Source organism: Erythrolamprus reginae, chromosome 2, assembly GCF_031021105.1.
Source record: "Erythrolamprus reginae isolate rEryReg1 chromosome 2, rEryReg1.hap1, whole genome shotgun sequence".
Lineage (NCBI taxonomy): Eukaryota > Metazoa > Chordata > Lepidosauria > Squamata > Dipsadidae > Erythrolamprus > Erythrolamprus reginae.
In genome coordinates this window covers 281,568,646-281,591,975 of record NC_091951.1, presented here as the reverse complement: position 1 = coordinate 281,591,975, position 23,330 = coordinate 281,568,646, and the positions used below count along the sequence as shown (strand labels likewise).

At 40.6% G+C, this 23,330-nt stretch overlaps 1 protein-coding gene across 1 annotated transcript in view; it reads right to left on the bottom strand.

Moving 5' to 3' along the window:
• The window catches only part of AOPEP (aminopeptidase O (putative)), a 259,513-nt gene that overhangs the window by 30,205 nt on the left and 205,978 nt on the right, over positions 1 to 23,330 (bottom strand). The gene's annotated exons all lie outside the window — the stretch shown is intronic.

Genomic DNA, 23,330 nt, shown 5'->3' with positions numbered 1-23,330 from the left:
ATAGAAGAAAAATGAAGGATTTAATTGCAGGGAAAATGAACAGGGAAAAATGACCCAACCACTATTGCAACAACAATATTGCAAATAAGTGCTACATTTATTCTGGTTTTATTAGATGAAAAAAAGCATTGAAAATAAGGTGCATGTCAAAGGATAGGAAATAAGCCATTTGAATGAGAAATTTGGTGTTCTAAAAAGCAGTAGGTGGTTTCTTATGTAGCCAATGTTTTCATTCCACAAAAAGAGAAAAATATAATTCTGGGCATAAAAGATAAAATCATGGTGATGCAACCCTTAATCGCAAATTAAAATCAGCCTCTGTCCCCTTTCCAACTCTTTGGGTGAAAGGACTTTGCTTCTTGTGCCCTAAACAAAGAAAGAGAAATGACTTGGGAATCCAGTTTCTGAGTGGGTTACGCTTGCAGATTACTTTACCCCACTGCAACTTCATAAAAAGACACTACATATTAATGTCATCAAGAGAATGGAATCCCACCCTAAAGTCATATTATCTATATTATTCAACACTGGAATAATAATCATTAACCCAATGCCCTCCAGATGTGCTGGGACTGCCATTTCCTCCAGAATTTGTAGCTTGCAGTTCCAACTTCAAGATAGTTGGTGAAGACATACCACAATTATCTGGACGAATGTTTATAGTTGCTTGTACCATCTCCAGTTATGTATTACTAGTATGGATTACTGGTTTCTATAATCTCTAAGGATAGCTAACCATGTAGTAGGGTTGTATTATTATTATTATCCTTCTAAATGCTATTGCTATTGCACACATTTGCACGCCTTGAAAATGGGGCTAAAATGATGGCATAGCACCAGGGCAGGTGGGCAAGTCCACCCGTGCGTCACTACTACTGGTTCACCTGAACCGTCCAAACAGCTGAATATCACCTCTGTAGCAAGTGAAATATAAGACTTAAACTTATAAGTTTGAATCCTATTCGGATTAAGGGATACAATTTTAAACAACTGCATCTAAATTTCTGCTCAATTTCATGAATATAATACGAGGGTCGTCCAGAAAGCAATGCACCACTTTTTTTTTTTCTCAGCCTACAGTAATGGTAGAAAAGCAAAATTTTAGATATGCATTATTTGAACTGTCAGGAGTGTGTGTGTAAATTTTGTGTTTCTTCAGACAGATAGCGTAGCTGCAGCAGTGTTTCGAAATGGTGTCTGTAAGTGATATATGTTAGAAGCAGCGTGTCGTCATTGAATTTCTCACTGCGGATAAAGAAACTGTTGTGAACATTCACAAACGTTTATGGAGAATCTGCAGTCCACAGAAGTATGGTTAGTCACTGGGCACAGAGGTGAGGGTGAAGAGGTGATTCGCACAGTGCAGATATGGCTTCGTGATCAGAACAAGGAGTGGTACCGACAGGGCATATGTGTCTCGCTGGAGCAAGGCAATAGAACGGGAGAGAGATGATGTGGAAAAATAGTGTAGAAGAAGCATCATTCTTTCTTATGTGTAAGTTTCATTGTGTTCAATAAATAATTGTTGAATAAAAAAATGTGGTGTATTACTTTCTGGGCGACCTTTGTATAATTGTTTCTGGGGATCTTTAAAGTGAAATAGAGGGGTGTTTCTGGAAAATCATTGTCTACTTCTGAAAATAAATTTAAGTTCAAGTGTTGCGTAATGTTATTTTATAAATATTATTTCTTTCTCCGTAGAAACTCCTACCATTTACCAGAAACAGCACCAAAGACTTAAAAATTGACTTGTGGTTTCTTTTGAAATGTACCTTTGGCATTGACTTTATACGTTAACTATACAAGGAACTATTGTTTAAAATTTCATCAAGGTTCTGAGTTTGGCCAAGCTAAGCAAAGAAATGTAGAAACAAGGTAACCACATGACCTCAATTTACCTCTGTGAAACTCATATCGTTATGCATTATGCAGCTGAAATTTTGAGGTTTTGAAAAATTATTGAAAAGCAACCAAGAGGAGAGGACAAAGTAAGAATCTTCCCCTTATTATTTATGCCATTCATCCCCAATCCTGAATTTTATATTAAGAGCAAACACCAGGGAAAAAAGAAATGACAAAATATGAACATATAAAATGTACATTTATCATGTTTGAACTAAATTTATGAGCATATCTGAAATGCATATGCAAAATATATCTCTTTTATTTGGTTTTTAAATATTATTTTCAAAACTTAATCAATTGAAGAAGTAAGCAGGGCAGTAGAATTTAATAGAGGACAAACATAGATTTGTTCAATATATGACTAATAAGACCATCTCAAGATATTCTCTTGTACCATTTATGACATGAATGAATATTGTGTCCTTCAAATAAAATGTATACAGCAAATTCTAACTACCTTGTCTATATCAGGGATCTCCAACAATATTCCCTCTAAGGTGCGCGCCTACACGGGCGTGCACACAAAAATACCCAACCCGCCGTGCAGCCTTTTCCAAGGCTGCCCAGCCGAGCCAAGCCTCAGAGTTGGGGGCGGGGAGTGACAAGGTTTTTCATTTGAAAAACCGCGTGCTCCCTATTCCACTTCCCTATTCCCGGTCCGTTCGGGAAAAGATGGTGGTGCCCATCAGGCACTTCCACCCTTTCCCTGAGTCTCTCCTTTGGCTGCTGAACCCAGGCAGTGAGGACGCTGGTGAGTAGCAGTGGGGGGATGGGTGCTGCTGCTAGCGTTAGGAAGGAGGGGGGCGGGTTGTGAAGGGGGCAAGGCAGGGGGCTTGGCCTGCACTGGGACACAAGGGGGGGTGGCAAAGGGGGCTTTGGGCTGACGTCAAGGCCTGCGCCCAGGGAAGCAGTGTGCTTTTCAAACGCACCACTTCCCTGGTAGCCGGCTTTGCCTCTTGCCCCGCTGCCGCGCTGGGGGCTTCCCCCTACCGCCAGGTCCCCTCTGTTGCCCAATTTCATATTGCTGCCGGGGGCGATGGGCCTGGAACTCATCCCCGAGCTTTGCCTCCTCCCCCGCCGCCGCGCTGGAGGCTGCCCACTGCCACCGAAGATGAGTAAGAGACGGTCGTTGCTACCACCGTTGAACAGGTAGCAAGAGGGGGGTGAGAGAAAGAAAGAAAGAGAGAAAGAAAACAAGAGAGGAGAGAAAGCAAGCAAGAGAGAGGGAAAGCAAGCAAGAGAGAGAGGGAAAGAAAGCAAGAGAGAGAGAGAGAGAAAGCAAGACAGAGAGTGAGTGAGAGAAAGCAAGACAGAGAGAGAGAGAAAGAAAGAAAGAAAGAGAGAGAAGAACCGTTGTACATACCTGAACGATCTTCTCGATGCACTGGAAGGAGAGTCCAACATGGGTAATTACCAATCCTATTGGTAGAGACTGAGTTAATTTAAATATTTAAATGCGAGGTAATCACCGCCCCTTAGCAGCCCCCAATACCTCAGTTTTAAAAACGAAGACAGTATAGAGGTAACACAAATTTATTGAACTTCAATCATATAACCATTAACCTAGAAACCTCGCAACCCAAATACTCCGGCGACCTGGCAACTACGCCGGGTGGGTTTGGACTCTCCTTCCAGTGCATCGAGAAGACCGTTCAGGTATGTACAACGGTTCTTCTCCACTGCACTGGGAAGGAGAGTCCAACATGGGATATACCAAAGTTCACATCCCTTGGGAGGGAAAAGGCTGTGCCACGGTCGACGGAGAGGAACAAACCCTCTGCAACACACGCCTCCCAAAGGAAGCTTCAGCCGAAGCAACCGAGTCCAGTTTATAATGACGGATGAAGGTTGTAGGCGAAGCCCAAGTCGCTGCCTTACAAATGTCTTCAATAGAAGCTTGGGTATTCCATGCTGCAGACGCCGCCGCACTTCTGGTGGAATGCGCAGTTATGCCAGCCGGAGCCGATTGAGACCTAGCTTTGTACGCTTCTGCAATACAAACCCTAAGCCAGCGACTAATGGATTTGGATGATACCCCAAGTCCCATAGATCTTTGCGCAAATGACACAAACATTCTGTCAGTTTTCCTAAACAAGGCAGTCCTTCTGATATAAATCTTTAAGGCCCTCCTAACATCCACCTTGTGCCACCTTAACTCCAAGGGATGTTGTCCATGTGTACAAAAGTCAGGAAGGACCAATTCCTGCGATCGGTGAAATCCAGAGTTGACCTTGGGAATAAAGGCAGGGTCCAATCTCAACACCACTCTATCTGAGTGGAACACGCACAAATCCGCACGAGTAGACAGGGCTGACAATTCGGACACTCGGCGCGCCGATGTGATTGCAACAAGAAAGGCCGTTTTAAATGTTAGCAATCGAAGTGGAATAGATCTTAACGGCTCAAAGGGAGGTGCCGTAAGAGCCTTCAGCACGAGAGACAAATCCCAAGTTGGGAACCTATGTATCTGAGGTGAGTGAGAGTTGACTGCTCCTTTAATAAAGTCTCGTACCCAAGGGTGTTGTGCTAGTGAACGAGATTGAGGCACGTGCACAATGGTCGCGAGAGCTGCTATTTGTCTTCTCAAGGTATTTGGTGCCAGACCTCTATCTACTCCTGCTTGCAGGAACTGTAACACCAGAATAACTGAGGCTTGTTGCGGGTTAGCACGCTGCGTTAAACAAAACTTACAAAATGCCGCCCAGGTAGCCTGATAGATTCGCACCGTAGATGGACGACGAGCAGCTTGCATAGTAGATACAACATTGTCCGGGATACATTGGTTTCTCAATCTCAGCCTCTCAAGTGCCAGGCGGTCAACTGGAACCATTGAGGGTTCGGATGACATACTGACCCCTGGCTCAACGCTATCACGCAATCTGGAATCCTCCATGGGGGAGACACAGAAAAGGCTGTCAGATCTGCAAACCAAGGGCGTCTCGGCCAATGGGGAGCCATAAGTATCAACTCCGCTCTCTCCTGCACCATCTTGTCCACTGTTCTTTGAATAAGGCATGTTGGTGGAAATGCGTAAAGTAGACCCTTGGGCCATGGAGACAGAAGAGCGTTGACCCCTTCCGCTCCTGGCGTTGTGAACCTGGAATAGAATCTGGGCAATTGGGCGTTGTCCGGAGTTGCAAAAAGATCCACCGATGGAACTCCGAAGCGGCGGGTTATGTCGTTGAAAAGAGCCGGGGCGAGTCGCCATTCTGATGGATCCAGGGTCGCCCTGCTCAACCAGTCCGCTTGCACATTGCTGGTCCCCGCAATGTGCTCCGCCCGCAATGAAGACAGATGAAGCTCGGCCCAATCGAAGAGAGCCGTAGTCTCGAGCATGAGGCGCTGTGACTTCGTGCCCCCCTGATGATTGAGGTGGGCCCTGGTCGCTACATTGTCTGTTAGGACCAGTATATCTCTGCCTTGAACCCAGCAAACAAAGGCTCGAAGTGCCAGGAACACGGCCCTGAGCTCCAGGAAATTGATGTTGATAGGGGTCAGGTCGTCCTGAGACCATAGGCCCTGGGCCATATGAGGACCCATGTGAGCCCCCCAACCCGACAGACTCGCATCTGTGGTCAGAACCAAACACTCGTGACTGTGGAGAGGGGAACCCCGGAATAATGCTGGGGACAACCACCATTTCAGTGAATGTTTGACGTATGTGGGAAGCCTCACCTGCCGGTGAGAATGGCTCACCTTGTCCTTTTGGTACGGCAGTAGGAACCATCGGAGACTCCTGATGCGGTGTCGAGCCCATGGTACGATTCCTATGGATGATACGAGAGTCCCAAGTACTTTGGACAACATGGCCAGCGATACCTGATGTTGACGACACAGATTGCTGACCAGTCGCCGTATGTTGAGGATTCTTTCCGGAGTCAAGGATACCGTGTCTTGAGCAGTATCTATAATAGACCCCAGATGTTGGATGCTTGTAGAAGGAACAAGATGGCTCTTTTCCTCGTTGATGGTATAGCCATGGCGCTCCAGGACGGTTCGTGTAAGAGTCAAATCCTGTTGCGCTTGGGGCAGTGACTTGGACATAACGATGATGTCGTCCAAGTATGCCATCACCCGTACAGACTGGGCCCTGATATGCGCCGTCAAAATGTCCATCAGCTTTGTAAATGACCGAGGTGCCGAGGACAGGCCGAACGGCATCGCCCTGTACTGGTAGTGTGTACCGTGCAGGCAGAACCTGAGAAAACGACGATGGGCCGGCCAAACGGGAACGTGTAGGTAAGCATCCTTCAGGTCTATCGACGTTAGAAAGTCTTGATGACGAATAGAGGAGAGAATCGATTGGAGAGAGTGCATTCGAAATCTCCGATACCGGATGAAGGCATTCAGGGACTTTAGATTTAAGATCATCCTGAATCCTCCGGACCCCTTTGGCACGAGGAAAACCATGGAATAGAACCCCGTGCCTTTGGCATGCTCGGGCACTCTCTCTATCGCCTTGATCTGCAAAAGATGGTCTATCTCCTGCTGCAAATGATGTCTTTTCAACGGATCTCGTGTTGATGGACATTGGACAAATCGGTGCGGTGGGGGCTGAAGAAACTCCAGACGCAACCCTTGAGAAATCGTGGCTAGCGCCCATTTGTCGGTGGAGATACTTCTCCAGGAGACACTGAAAAGTTGTAGCCTGCCTCCTATGGGCGCTAACAGATGCAAGTCACTTGGAGTTGCGTTTGAAGCCCCTTTGGTTTCCCCTGAAGGGCCGTCTCGCTTGCTGATATCCCCTCGGACGGTCCTGAAAGGCCGCCCGGTCACTTCGAAATCCTGATTGACCATACTGGGCTTGTTGGAAAGGCCTAGTCTGACCCCCCGAGGAGGAAGAGTCCCAACGAAATGGCTGGCGACGATTATAGGGGGTAGCTCGACGCTCCTGTCGCCTATATGCTCTGGGAAGGGACTTCCGTTTGTCCTTGTCCTCAATGAGGACCGGATCCAAGGCTTCCCCAAACAGTTTCTCTCCCTGGTATGGAGAGGAAGCCAGGTTCCATTTGGACTTAAGGTCCGCTGGCCAGTTCCTTAGCCAAAGGAGTCGCCTGGAAGCCAGCGAAGTTGCCATTCCTCGCGCCGAAAACTTTGCTGCATTGAGGGTAGCATCTGCAGAGAATTCCGCCGCAGCTAATAACTTGCTGATGTCCTGACGTAAACGACCATCCTCTGGGCCTAAACGGCCCTGCACCTCCTGCAGCCAGATTATGGAGGCCCGAGTGAAAAAGGAAGCAGCCGTGGCTGCCCTAAACCCCCAACTGGCCATTTGATGCGACTTGCGCAATAAAATCTCCGCCTTTCTGTCCTCTGGCTTTAAGCTATCGCCAGTTTCAGATGGAACCAAAGCCTTTGAAATAAGAGTCATGACTGGCTGGTCAATGGGCGGAAACTCCAACAACTTTTCCATATCCTCATCCAGAGTATAGAATTTCCTCTCCATGACCGAAGGTCCTGGAGCCGCTGCTGGAGTCTGCCAAGGGCGCTTGATACTTTGTTTGAAGATATCCGAAGATGGCACATGGTCAGTCTCGGGCTGAGGCTCTTTGAAGAGAACTGTAGACGGTTTAGGGTCCTCAGTAGGATCTGTAACTTTAGTAGGACCTGGCAAATCTGCTGTTTGCTTTGCCTTATGGAGTAGAAGCTTGAAATAAGAAGCCTTAAAGAGACCAGCCACCACCGGGTGGTCAGGAGTGGTCTCGTCATCTGAGAAATCATACTCTTTCTCAGTCTCCTCCAACTGGGAAGGCTCTTCAACCCAGGACCCCATACCCGAGAGGGGCGGTACTGACCAAGGATTTCTTGTTGGACAAGGATGACGTGGATTCTGCACCTTTGCAGCCATCCCCTGGGAATATGCATCAGTGACAAGCTCCTGCAACGCTGGAGACATCTGTTGCCATGTGTCAGGGTGCACTCGAAGCCCAGCTGCAGTGGGAGTAAAGGTTGCTGAAGGCCCACTTCTGATAGAATGAGGTGCTGAAGGAGGCCTGGCTTGACTATGGCCTGATGCAGTGTGACCAGCTGCAGGCAGAAATGGTCCCTGCCTCTCTGGGGACCAATCCCTTTCTGACAGGGTGTCAGTTGGTCTCAACCCAGAATATGGAGCTTGGGAATCCCTGGCCTGAAATACCAACTGCGCAGGGAGAGGCGAGGCAATTCTAGGTGTCAGAATGGCTGCCTCCAGCCTCTGCTCCAGTGCCTTAATTCGCCTCTCTGCCTCTTTGAGAGAGGAGGAGGAGGCCTGAGCCTTGGATTTTTCCTTGGGCTTGGACTTCCCTTTATCCTTGGGCCCAGTGCTAGGAGAGGAAGCCTTGTCAGAGGTCTTCTCTTCCATAACTACTCACGATCAACTGTAGTTAATGATTCAATACAGAAGCAACGCTACTCCAACGAGAGCTGACAGCAAAATGGTGGCTTTAACCCCTTCAGGGCCTGACTCTTGAACACAGCCACTGTTGGTCGCGCCCACCAAGTGGGCGGAGAGCAACTCCTTTCCCGCTCGAAAGACCGGCTGTCAAACTGTTACCAAAGTTTTACAAGCCCCAAAATGGCGGGCGCTGTCATTGTAAGCGGCAAAATGGCGGCCGCCGCCCACGCAAGCCCCAAAATGGCGGGCGCGGGGGAATCTGCCTCAAGAGAGGTCACTCCCCATAGCCAGCCGCATGCCTCTTGTCGGGGATCCTTCCCCCCCTCAAAGATTCGCCATCCAGCCCCCTTGCCGATCCAGCGGCTCATAGGGGTCCAAAAAGCCGAAAAACGGCGGCGCGGCGGCGGCGCGGCTTTGTTCCAGCGCCGAACAGCTGATGGGCGCTGGCCCTGCGCCAGGTAATTGAATCTTCGGGGAAAACGGCCATCCCGAGCCTCCCAGTGAGGGGGACGGACCCCCTCACCTTCGGCTCTCAGCCGGGTATGGCCTCTGAGGCCAGTGACCCCTGGCTGAGGTGCTTCCCGTTGGGGATATGCCCTCTGAGGGAAGGGATCCCCGGGAAGGTAAACGGTGGGGGTAATGCCCACGGAGGGCAGAAACCCCTTTCCAAAGGCTCCTCTTCATTCTGCAAAAGAAAGGGAAAAGGAGAAAAAAGGAAGACAAGTTATTTATTAAACATTAGTAATACTTAAATAAGATACACTTAAAAACAGTCTCTACACTTAGACTGAGTTTTTAAAACTGAGGTATTGGGGGCTGCTAAGGGGCGGTGATTACCTCGCATTTAAATATTTAAATTAACTCAGTCTCTACCAATAGGATTGGTAATTACCCATGTTGGACTCTCCTTCCCAGTGCAGTGGAGAAAGAGAGAGAGAAAGCAATCAAGAGAGAGAGAAAAGAAGAGGAAGGAAGAGAGAGAGAGATAAATGAGAACAAAAAGGGGAGAAAAAAAGAAATGAGTAAATGATTGAGATAGAGAATGAGAGGAAAGAGAGATAAACCAAAGAGAGCCCCAAATAATTACACAATAAGTTTTCTTGGGTGACATCTGTGGGAAAATCAGGCGCTGAGGCACGAAAATTTGTTTGTTTGTTTATTACTTCTGTGCCGCCCAGTCCCACACCGAAAAAAAATTAGAGGGAACATTGGTCTCCAACCTTGGCAACTTCCACTCCCAGAATTTGCCAGGCAATTAAAGTCCGCCAAGCTTAAAGTTCCAAGGTTGTAGACCCCTGGTCTATATTACATTCTTTAGTTTGATTTAGCTCAAACCTATATAAATAATATTAAACATATACACACTTAATTACCAATCAATATGTTTTGATTGGTAATTAGCTTTCGTTACAGCTCCATTTTCCTTTCACTAACAAGTATCTATGTCAGGGGTCTTCAAAGCTCTGAAGACTGGCATTGATGGGGTGGGAAGTGATGGTTTCCACATGTGTGCCCACAGCTTGCATGGGTTCCCATAGGGCTAGGGACCAATACCAGGCTGTTTACCGGGGGTTGGGCAGTGGTGGATGCTTCCAAGAAATTTTTCAGAGCTCTGGCCAAACAGTGTGATAGAAATTTAACAAACAAAGTGAGTTAAAGAGAAAAGAAAGGTAAGTGATAAAAATATAACAACCACGGCTGGTAGGAAAAATTGCATCAGTGAGAGATACTGTCAAGGCAATACTGTCAAGGCAATTTTTTTCAGCTAGCTTGAAAAAAATAATCGTTTTTCCCATGATTGTTTGTGCCAAATGTGTTTTAAGAGAGAAGACATAAATTATTATGTTGTGCTGAGCGAGCTGAAATAGTCTGTAATTTTCAAAGAACAGTTCCATATGCCAGCCAGAAAATCATATTCCTTGAAATGGTAAATTCTCGCAAGCATCTCTGGCCTTTAAAGTTTAATAATTCTTTTAAGTGTAACAACTGAGGTTTTAAATCATTTTTGCTGGGTTACAGATAACACACGCTGAACTGTGCTCTTCTGCGGGTTGACACATGCACACGTTTTTTGAAGTTTGCATTCCTGACTCTTTAACTTTCAAAATCCAGAGAGGGGAGTGTAACGGAATGAAGAAAAACAGACTGAGGAACAGGAGTTAAAAATAGGTGCAAAATAGGACATTGATTTCTGATTGATTGAATAAAAATGTATAAATGTGTATGTCGTTGACATTTTTAAAGGTATGTATATTGATATATAAATGGAAATTGTGGTGAAATTTTTATTAAAAAAAATACAAAAAGAACCCCTTTCAAAAACCAGTGGGGAGAAAATGCAGCAAAGCCAAGTTTGGAAGGAAAAAATAATAAGAAAAACACATTCCTAAAAATGCAGCCAAATTAGAAGAACCATTGTAACAACACATTCTGACTAAGCAACTTGTGAATAGTTCTAGCTTCCCCAGGATCTAAGCAGGAACTAGATTTATAGGTCTACTTAGTAAGACAAATGCCAAGCATTGTCATTTTTTTAGAGTGAGCTGAAGTCTCCAACTGCTAACTCTTTGGAAGAACTTTTGACAAAGCGAGTACAGGATTTGAGCAGCAACAAAAGCTGGCTTCTAATATCCCAATGCCAAATAAAATAGGCACAGGGAAAACCCTCTCTTACTCCATCCAAAGCTTCTCTCCCTCTTTTCTACAAGGTCACTGGCCTCTCCTCCCAGAAGACCACCCACCTTAAAAGAGACTATTTGTCAACCTCGCATTAGCATAAATGAAATAAATACCAGATCCCCAACTAATTCTGGGGAGGAAAAAAATGTCATTGAAACGTTTAACTACTGACCTTCCACCGCTATAAAAATGTGACAGAGATATATGCACTTGAGCATCCAGCAGCATGACGGACTTGTGCCGCACCCCTACGCCAGGACACAAATCATTAAGGAGTACAGCTGGTATTCTGAATATCCCATTTGCTACAGTCTGCACTTGAATGAATTCATTGAAAGCCTCCTCAAAGGGAAAATGTGCCTGGACTCCGGCAGCAACCAAGTGACACTGGCGTGATTTCTATTATTACTCCATTATCACACTGGGACCTGTGCCTAAATGAGCATACTTCCTCCCTGATGCCATTTCCTTTTATCCTGGCTGTAGCCTAAAATTGGATCAATGGGAATAATACGTATGATGTCATTTCATTAAGAGCTACTGCCTCCTCCTCCTGCATATACAAATAGATCAATTCTTCCCAAAAATGGTTAAGAAATGCATAGGGAGTTGATTCTCCCAGAAATGGGTTCTCCGCTATATCCGTCTATGTTATTACGGAAAGGAACTGTTTATGCTGATGGAAAACAGCAGTTGGGTGTGGGGAGAGAAGGGTTGTTTTTTAGATCCACTACTGTGTGCTGGAGAATGCTGGCTTACTCAACACAAACAAGTCCCGAAACAGAATTAGAAACCTTGACCTTTGAATATTACAAAGAGAGGCCTTTTCTTTTCAGGCATACGACGGATTCAAGCCCACCCCTTCCCCTTAAAAGAGCCCAGTGTTTTACTCTCTCTGTAAAAGTTTTTACGAGTAAAACAGAATGCCTTCCTACGCAGAAGAAGGAGGCATGTAAGAACTTTGATAAAGAGAAAGAAGACAATCCATAGCTTTGATAGTGAATGGCTCCTTTTAGACTGAGCTTCCACATTAAACACAGATAAGAAAGGCATCAACTTTGTTCAAGAAACTGGCTTTATAGGGTCAAGGTACCACTCACAGCCTGGACTTTGAAACAAGCCAAAAAGGGGGAAATGGCCACGAAAGGGAACTGTCAAAACTCTCTCGTCATAAACCCTTTGCTTGGTTAATTTGCCTTCAGGGTTGTTTTTTTACTGGCTGCAATTAAACTAAGACATTCTTAGAACAATTGTTTCATCTGCCAAGGACAGAAATCAAGAAAAATTCAATATTAAAAAAAAAATCAAAGCGGTGTTTCTTATTTAACAGTAAACACATTTAGAAAGACCTTGTCAGGATATAAACTCAAATGATATTCCTCAATGCTGTGGATTTCCAATGAAATCTTTACACACACACACACACACACACACACACACACACACACACACACGCCCTGTGCCGCCTTTCTTTCTTTTCAAATGGATGCAAGCATTTCTCCTTCAGGGATAAACATACGTTTATTTTAACCAACATGTGATTTTAATAAAAACAGCCACAAAAACAGCTGCGGGAAAAAAGAAAAGAGACATATTCTGCAGTAAAAAGTTTCAAACCATGGAAAAATGAACCAGGATCGAGTTAAGTTGCAGAACCATTTAAGGAAAGAAGCCTACAGCTGATGAGCTGAGTGTGTCCCTGCGTACAGTCCAAATGAAGACAATGCTGTTTTAAGGCCAACAAGCTTAATCTATCCATTCCTTTATTCTAAGGGCATGCAGGCTTTTTTCAAACTGAGGATAAACTACCTGCGAGACTCGCTCTTTCTCAACGCACAAACAAAATCAAACTTTTTTTAAAGACCAAAAAAAGAGGAATTTATATGGATACTGAATTGACTGAAAACTGATTTCTCATCATTTATTTTTTTTCTTTTCTTTTTTTATTTGCTGCATTAAAAAAAATCAGCAGCAACTGCAGATCTTTCACCCTTCGTTCATTTATATAATCCCTCCTTTTCTCTCTCCAAAAGGCTTATTTACTTTTCATCTCTTGAGGTCTATGAATCTGGGGAGAACCTACTCGAGGCTAAATCTTCTCACTTGTGGCTTCGTTATTTAGTTAAAATATTTGTAATTTTCAAATAATTTTCATTCTGTGGCTTTTTAAATCTGGCTTAAAGAAGTTCTAATATTCCATTGTTTTATGTGCTTTCCACTGAGAATGATTGATACTTTTTAACCACTGCTACAATCTTATGCTGAAAGTTGTTTTCAGTTGTCAGTATTATTTGGAGTTTTGTTTCTGACTTCTAAATTTTGTTTATGCTGTTTTTCATGTAGGCAGAGGTCATGAGTTGGCAGCTTTTCAAGACTGCTTATTCAATCGACTTCTCAACATACAACCATCACGCTGTTTTTCAGCAGTACCAAATATGACAAAAGAAATAACTTTAAGAACCTCCAAAACATTTGTCCATAACAGCCAAAAATGTTTTTAAAGATCCTCGGTGGCGCAGTGGTTAGAATGCAGTACTGCAAGCTACTTATGCTGATCACCGGCTGCCAACAGTTTGGCAGATCGAATCTCAGTAGGCTCAAGATTGACTCAGCCTTCCATCCTTGGTAAAATGAGGACCCAGATTGTTGGGGGCAATATGCTTATTCTCTTTAAATCACTTAGAGAGGGCTGTAAAGCCCTGTGAAGCGGTATATAAATCTAAATGCTAATGCTGGAAGTTTTACTTTTCTCATAGCTTAAACAGCTGCCATGCAGATGGAAAACGAAGCACCAGGGATTAAATGAGTATGTGCCTTCTGTTCAATGTTTACATGATAATTTATATCAGCACTACAGGCAGCATTATCAATTCAAACAGAAGTTTCATATTGGTATGCAAAATACAAACAAAACACTCTAGAATATGAAATTATATTGTGATTTGAAATTCTGGCTGGTATACTTAACAATCACAACACCCACTAAAAAAAGTATCTATGGTTTCTGAATCAACACCCACTAAAACAAAAGTATCATTTCTGAATCAATATTCAAGAATGGGCCTTCTGGAATTCAAAAGAGAAAACTTAACGTGACACAGCTATTTTTCATATATTCAGAGACACATTGGTATCACTGATGCTAAGTAGTAGGAGTGGTATCAATCAACTACAGGCTGATTGTATTGACATCAACAGTTTCTTGATTTATAATTCATCATTGTTCTTTCCAACTATGTGTATGGTTGGAAATAGGATTAGGATGATTCATATCATAACAACTTTAGCTTTAAAATGTTATAAGATTCTTGCTATTCTTGCTGAAAAGACAGGAACTACTAATATTCTGCTATCAACTCTTAATTTCAGCATTCCTAGCTCCTTAAGACAATATGAATAGTTCATGAGTATGAAACTAGCTAGAATGCCGTTGATTTGCATCTAGAAAACTAGGGATTGCAAGCAAAGTCAAGAAGTACATAGCTGGAACTACATACTGTTTGTCAGCTGGAACTACATTCCTACCAGTTTCTTTAATAGAGTACAGTAGTACAGTAGTCCTTCGCTATACCGCGCTTCACCTACTGCTGCTTCACTTTATTGCGGGTTTCTGAGGAAGTCAATCGGCAGATTTAAACAGCCCGCCGAACTCGATCAGCAGGTTAAAAAAAAAAAATCTAAAATTGTAAATACTGTATTTAAATACTGTATCTAAAATAAATACTGTGTGGGAAGGGTTTATAAACACTTAAAACAATGAAAACTTACCAAACAATTACAATATAAATACTTAAATAAGTACTATCAGTCGATAAATTCCCCATCGCGGATTTCACTTATCGCGGCCAGGTCTGGAACATAACACCAGTGATAGGTGAGGGACTACTGTACTGTAGAAGAATTTTATGAATTTTTAATGGATTTAAATTTTTTAATGGATTTAAGCCCCCTTTGAAAACCCGTGAAGTAGTGAATCCGTGAATGATGAACCATGAAGTAGCGAGAGATTACTGTAACAATAGTGCTTTATAATATTGTCAATAAATGACATGTATGTTTTTATTTAGTTTAATGTAATTATTTTTTAACAAAAAAGTAATTGAGAAATTCATTTTACACCTTTTTTAAAGGAATAGCATTGCCAAATAATAGTATTTTATTTCAAAATAATGTCCAATATGCAATTTATTGTATTTTTCAGAGTATAAGACACACTTTTTTCCTCCCTAAAAGAGGCTGAAAATTCAGGCGTGTCTTATAGTCTGAATGCAGCTTTTTTCAAACGCTTTTTTTCACCAGCCCTAACTAGGTGCTAACCATGTTCCCAGCTCTTATCTTGCAGGTTCTTTCATTGTCATTGTCTGCAAAGAATGTTTTCCAGGCTTTGCAGAGTTTTTTTTCATTACTCTAACTTGCTCCAAGTAAGTTTCTTTCCAGCCCTGACCAGGTGTAACGATGTTCCCAGCTCTTACTGGCTTGCAAGCTCTTTCATTGTTACTCTCTCCAAATAAGTTTTTTTAAAAGCCCTAACCAGGGGATAAAACAATGTCCTGAAACTGACCAGACTAATGATGCTAGCTAGATGAATATCTGGCAAGCAGATTCTTTTCCCTACTTTTCTCCCCCAAAATCATGCGTCTTATACACCAGTGCATCTTACTCTGAAAAATACAGTAATACCCATATACAATATTCATTGATATAAATTAATCCAAACATTTGCTTCTTATTGAAGGAATATATTATTTAGATCCAAAAGAGGCAAGGGTGACTCAGATCTGGTATGGGCACCCACTGTACCTGTTGCTGTGTCTTTTCCTATAGCCAATAGATTCAAGAACATATAGAACAATAAATTCAGAAACGAAGGGCATTTTCTCTTTCTGGAGCAAACCCTTAGCTACTTAATCTCACATTTATCTGTCATTAAGCCTACTTGGTCTATTGTTTAGTAAATAATATCCTATTTTTTCTTTTCATCTTTGAAGGGAATAGAATTTCAAAACTGGTTTCTTCAGTTCTGTATAAATTACACTATCAGTTAATAATATGTCCTAAGTATACAGAAGATGCTGAAAAATAGAGAGTTGTGTCTGCTGTGTTTCTTCTTTAATCGAATAACACTTCAGTACCTTTCTGATTTATATTAGCTAAGCTTCCTTCTAGATTCTCTTATTTCCCAATAACCATTTCATATCGAATTCTTCTTGCTATATGTAGCCTGGATGATTAATACAGCCAAAACCCACCTTTACATCAAAGCCCTGTATAAATTGCCAAGATGTTATTTTTTTTCTTTTAATAACTGCTCAAACTTTCTCGCTAAAACACAGCTATGTTTAATTTGTATTACATATCCCTTTTGTGAAATTGTTAAGATTTCTATTAAAGGAGTCAATATAGTTTTCTGAGTAATTTCACAGAGATGATCTATGTGAAACTGTGGTAAATACGATGAGGAGCCTGGATATTCCTGATTTTGTGATTGACAAATAAAATATTATGCCCTGAAAAAATAGTCTCTCCTCTGTTAGTTTACTATCTATATCATATAAAATTGAAAAGGGCATGATTAAAAATAGAATATAAAGCATAATGAAGTACTAGTCTTACGGGAGAAGATTCAATAAATGTCTGTGAAGAGTAAGGATCTCATTCATCTTTTAATGGTTCTTTAAAAGTGTCAACACTTATGTGGAAGTGTAATTCAGGGTGGTGATACTTGGTTTTTTCCCTTCTGGACTTTCAAAGGTTTTGTTCAAAGGCCTACACAAAGCCTCCTAAAAAAATTTCATAGTCCTGGGAAAAGAAAGAAAGCTGTCATATGAATCTGAAGCTGTGACATAAATTATTTTCCCCATTAAAGAAGAAACTCTCTTTTTTTCTCAAAGAATCTGGAAATTATAATTCCATTGAAGGGTTTACGAAATATATCAGAATTCTGTTGAACATTGAATAGATCAAAAATCTGTCTCAATGCTTGCAGTCAGGGTTTTTTTGGGTAAAGTTTTCCCCCCCACTATAAACATATAAAAACATTCTTTTTCCATCATCAGTATGTTGTCGGGTTATACAACTTTTTCTTATACTTTTTTACAATTTTTCCCTAGTTAAATTCCCTTTTATTTTTTTTTAAAAACACATTGCACAATTTAATATGATATAATATAATCCTTCTGTATATTGAGCCTATATTCTGGAGAGTTGGCTATTCCTTCCAGTTTGGTGTGATCTGCAAATCTGATGGGTTCCCCTCTATCCCTTCGTCCAAGTCATTGATTAAGATGTTGAAGGGTATTGGGCCTAAAACAGAGGCTTTGGGTACTCCACTGCATACTTCCCTCCATATAGATGCAGTTCCATTGAGCACTACACGTTGAGCGCCATTTGTTAGCCAGTTTTCAATCCATCTGGTGGTGTTGCTGTAAAACCCACCTTTTTCAACTTTATCTAGTAGTAGGTTATGGTCTATTTTATCAAATGCCTTACTGAAGTCCAATTAAATTAAATCGACAGCATTCCTCTGGTCCACTAATTTTGTCACTTTGTCAAAGAATGCAATAAGATTAGTCTGGCATGATCTGTTTTTGACAAAGCCATGTTGGCTTTTGGTTATTTCTTTGTTTGTTTCTAGGTGTTCGTTGAATTGTTGCTTGATTATCTTTTTCAGAATCTTCTCTGGTATTGAGGTCAGGCTGATAGGTCTGTAGTTTTATCTTTTATATTACATTTCTTACTCATTTACGTTCTTCAGTTCCACACTTCTTTCTTTCTTTTTTCTATCCATTTATAAAACATCTTATAAGAGAGTCCTTGCAGATTTGAGCAGCATATAAATCAAATCAAATTAATAAATCTCCCAAACAGCATAATATTCTGTCTGTTCTTTATCTCTAATTGCTAATGTTAGTCTATTCATTTCTGCACAATCTAATATTTTCGTTATCATAGAAACATAGAAGACTGACGGCAGAAAAAGACCTCATGATCCATCTAGTCTGCCCTTATACTATTTCCTGTATTTTATCTTAGGATGGATATATGTTTATCCCAGGCATGTTTAAATTCAGTTACTGTGAATTTATCAACCACATCTGCTAGAAGTTTGTTCCAAGGATCTACTACTCTTTCATTAAAATTTTATCATGTTGCTTTTGATCTTTTCCCCAACTAACTTCAGATTGTGTCCCCTTGTTCTTGTGTTTTCTTTCTTATTAAAAACACTTCCCTTCTGGACCTTATTTAACCCTTTAACATATTTAAATGTTTCGATCATGTTCCCCCTTTTCCTTCTGTCCTCCAGACTATACAGATTGAGTTCATTAAGTCTTTCCTGATACGTTTTATGCTTAAGATCATTATTTTCTTCTTCAGGTAACCCTAATTTTTTCCAGTATTGAACATATACAATTCTAGCTTCAGTTAATACATATATCATCAAATACCTATACACTTTTCTATAATTTTCTGGCAATATTCGTAACAAAAATATTTCTGGTTTCAATTCAATATATTGTTGTGTCATCTCTTCTAACCATATCTTGATTTTAATCCAATATATTTTAGCTTGTGCACAAGTCCACTACATATGATAGTATGATCCTGGTAGTTGGTGACATTTCCAGCATTTTGCCAATCTGTCTTTAAACATTCTTGTCATTTTTGCTGGAGATAGGTGCCAGCTGTAAAATATCTTGTACAAATTTTCTTTATATGCAGTTGAAATTGTTAATTTGTAATTTATCTCCCATAGTTTCCTTTGCAGTCAGTTTTGAAATTTTTATACCAGAATTTCCACAATCCTCATGTTTATTGGGGATAATGATTCAAAATATTTAGAAGGGATCTGTCATTTAATTCTCTTGTACATAATCTCTTGTACATAAATCACCTGGCACAGGTAAACAGGTAGTTGTGACCTGCAGGTGAGGTGAACCTGTAGTTGTGACATGCAGGGGGGCCATCCCCCGGGTGCAATCTCATCCTATGGACGCAGCACCTGAGCAAATTGCTGCATTTGTTGATACTGCACACATGCATGGACAGCATGCACAAGCAAAGCTTGCATGCTTACATTTTTAATTCTGGGTGAACCGGTTGCTAAATTATGTGAAGCCCACCTTTCTACACAATCGCCAAAAATGTGTACCCACAAAGAAGCTCTGACAGCTTTAGTATCAAGTTAGTTCTTACTCTCTCCAGAAGTATCAGACTGTGAATTCTGCTCTTTGAGGTCCTACAGTTCTGAATAACAAAATTGGATGTACATCAGAGTATCTTTGCCCCAAAAATTGTCTCTTCAAAGTTAAGATTAGCAGAATGAAGTCAGCTAGGGTATACTCAATAAACGTTTTATTTATGTTGCTTTATATCTTATAGGCTGTTCCGCCCACAGAGTCTTCAACACAAAAAGTTCCACTTGTATGCAAAATATATTTCCAATAATGCTTCTAATGGAAAGAAGATCCACTTAAGGACAAATCTCAGATCCGCAATGCTTTCTAAGTGCTTTGAAATGTCATAAATGATTAAACATACAAGATCTAACAAAGTGTTGAGCTAGCAAAACGGAAACCAGGTGGCTTCTAAGCAGGTTTGGTCAGGTTATAAGGCTTTGCCCATCCACCCACCCACCCACCCACCCACCAGTCTGAGCATTCACAAAGGAACATTTCATCAGAACTTTACCCTTGAGCATAATAATTCCATTTTAGAGAAAATGGATAATCCTAAACCTTTAATGCCTATCCTATATACATAGATTTTATGTTGATTACCCTGTATATCACATGCTGTCTATATCGGCGTAAACGTGTATTTAAAAAGAAATTGAGGGAGGGGAAGGATGTGGAATTGCTTTCCTGTAGTCTGTGGAAAAGGATAGGCCTTAATTTTCCTTTTTAGGCAAACTAATGATGTGTAAGTGAATCTGTATAATAATATTACAGTTTATTAAGACCGACTGGACAAATTATGTTGCCATAGAAATCCTCAGAGATTTGAAGAAACTTCTGCTTCTTCTGTTTAATAATTGATTCATAAACTAGTATGAATCATGGCTAAATGGTAATGTGTTTTTATTTTCAGAATTTTATTTTTCAGAATTATAATGCAAAGGGGTTTTGTATATGAACAATTAAATTCCCATAATTCTTTTTAAAAATATATACTATATTTTAGACATTTAAGAGCAAGGCCTATTTAATGGCAGCAACTAGATAGCACATATCCCAAAAATATTTTATAAAATATTGTTATATCAATATACATTACATACCCTTTTTAATGAGCATTTTAAAGATTTGTTTTAAATATATATATATCCCAAGAATACTTTCTACACAAACTGAATAAATAATATAGAATTCGAAAGGCATGCATTTTTTTTCATAAGTCGGGTGATAACTTACGGTATGTGCCTTTCACTTAAAGACTTCTAGTCTAACTGGAAGAATTTTTATTGAGTTTGAAAGGTGACCTGCTATTTCAATGCATTTTCTTTAATCAATTCAGTTTTAATGCCTTCTGTGGGATTTAAAATTGAAATTGGCTCCCATTATTTTTCACAGCAATCTTGTGCACATTTATTTACTGTCTAAATATATCTAAAGGTTTTTTTACTTCATCCTTGTCAACTCTGATCTATCTCTTGGCCATATTGAATGCAACTTTAAATGTATTCTTATATTTAATGGACAGAATTTTTAAAAAAGCATAAATATGACGAACTGAGGATGCAAACAATTGGGGAGGTGGCAACATACAGAGAAAAATATGTATTTTCCATCTTGCAGCATTTCTGAATAAAATTCTAGCTTTGGATTAATATTGTCTCCAAACAAAAAAATTACAAAATTACAGATTGAATTGTTCTTATCCACCTCCATAATGCTTTTTAATTATTAACTCCTTTCCAAACAATTCTGCTGTTTCCATTTTAAAATGCTACAGCTCAAATTAAATTTTATTTCTGGTTTTAGAGAAGCATAAAAATGGGATATCAATCTCTCATTTCAGCTTTAATTCTCCAATCAGTTTAGTCATGGACCTATTATGAAACCAGATCACAGGATTTCTTGGAACTATAATCAAGGCAAACATGTGGTATTAAAATACCACAAAACTATGTTTAACTCTCCCTCACCAAACACTGTGGCATTTCACTTTAAATTCATGAATGTCTCTTCCCTGTTATTTTCAATTTTCAAAAAACAATCTAATACATAAAATTGACCAAAAGTCTGTATTCCATTCCCTTTCAGGATGTTTTTAGAATTTTGTAACCTTCAATTAAATCAGAAAATTCAACATAAGAGGCTGAAGCATCAGGGACCAAGTTCCAAACTCAAACAGCCAGACAATAGAAACAATTAACTGCTAAGGATTTCTTATAGGAAATTATATAATTTTTTGTCTTAACATTTAACCCTGTCTTAAGATTTAACCATTATCCTCTTTCATGCATGCCAACATTGTTACCAATTAATTATGCAAATTCTAATGTAATCTCAATACAACTATGAGGTTAATTTAAGTTTAAAAGAGGAACAAGGCAAACGTTCAACATAGACACATATAAACTGTACAGCAACATGCACTAAATTCCACATTTAATTAACCTCAGTTTAGATGCCAGGGTTACATTTTTCATTCTGACATCACCTGGAAGTAATGAATGCTATTAATGATATTGAGGAAAAGATCCATTCTTCCTGAAATTATCTGGAGAGCATTCATTTCTGCTTCTGCGTAGTACCATATTTTCATCAGTTCACTTCTGCATTGCCCCTAATATTCAGAGAAACATGCATCACTGACCACCTTCCTGCATTTGAATGCAGAGGAGGCAAAAAAGAGACCTGCAATTGAAGTGTCCCCTTGAGTCTCCTTGGGTGCTATCTCTACCGCCTGTATGCCATATTCTAAAGTTAACTTTTTATTCCTGGTGTGTCATTCTGGGAGCCCCATGGTCCTATTTTATGATCCTTGATGCACTGTTTTGGAGGAGGGGGGAGGAGGGAGAAGGAGGAGGGAGAGGAAGAAGAAGAAGAAGAAGAAGAAGAAGAAGAAGAAGAAGAAGAAGAAGAAGAAGAAGAAGAAGAAGATGAAGAAGAAGAAGAAGACCAAAATAACACTTTTTTTCTGTCTCTCTCTCCTTACACTTTTCCTTCTTTCTGGACCCCAGTCTGAACTGATATTTGGTTTTAACTAATACCTTTGACATCAATATTCCATTAAATAATAGTTTTAATGTATCATTAATGGTGTATGAAAAGCTAAATTAAAAACAATGCTTTAAACTTTATTTGGATTCTTTTTATAGAAGAAACAGGTGAATTGTGTACAAAAGAAAAAGTATTAATAATTGATGATGCCATTTATTTTCTATTTCAGCCATTTATTGGCTTTATGAAGCTGATAATAAATTATTGTAAAGTAATGTATCTCAAATATAGGTTCAAAACTAACAAGTTGATAGGAAATCATCCTTTTTTATTTCCTTCAATATACTTTACTTTATTCCAAAGTGAAATATAAAATAAGAAGCATAGCAAACAATGGACTGGATCCAACTGATGTAGTTTAAATACCTTCTGATTCAGCAATGCATTACTTGAGAAATACAGTGATCCCTCGATTTGCGCGTTCTCGATTAGCGCGAAACGCTGCAACGCGGTTTTTCAAAAAATATTAATTAAAAAATAAGTCCGCGGTTTTTTTCCTACACCACGGTTTTTCCCGCCCGATGACGTCATACTGATTGCTGATTGGCCAAAATCAGGAAGGAAGGAGGGAGGGAGAGAAGGGAAGGAGGGAGGGTTGCCATTGCCATTGCCGCCAGCGCTGCCCTGTGGGTAGCGGCGAGGAGCCCGGAAAAATCACCATTGCATTGCCAGCCTCCGAACTTGCGTCGCTCCACCTTCTGCGCATGTGCGGCCATGGAACAAAGGGCGCGCATGCGCAGATGGTGTTTTTACTTCCGCATCCAGTATAACGCGGAAATCAGTTAGCGCGGGAGGTCTTGGAACGTAACCCCCGCGCTAACCGAGGGATCACTGTATTTCCCCCACTTCTTTCTTTACCTAAAGTTCAGTCTACTGTAGAATAGGAGTGAGGATGATAATGGTTATTATGAGTATGATAGGAGTTGTGGGAAGATGAATGAATTAGTTTAAACTCTACTTTGTTTTCAATGGAATTTGTCTCAGTGGACATTCCTCATGTGGGCCAAAACATACACTTAGCCATAACCTCTAACACCTTCTCAGGTCAGAATATTTGACCAATTGTTTCAATAATTCCTTAGCCAGGATTTATCATTGCCGTTAACAGATTAAACATCAGACAATGCAACACAACATAAAACTTAACA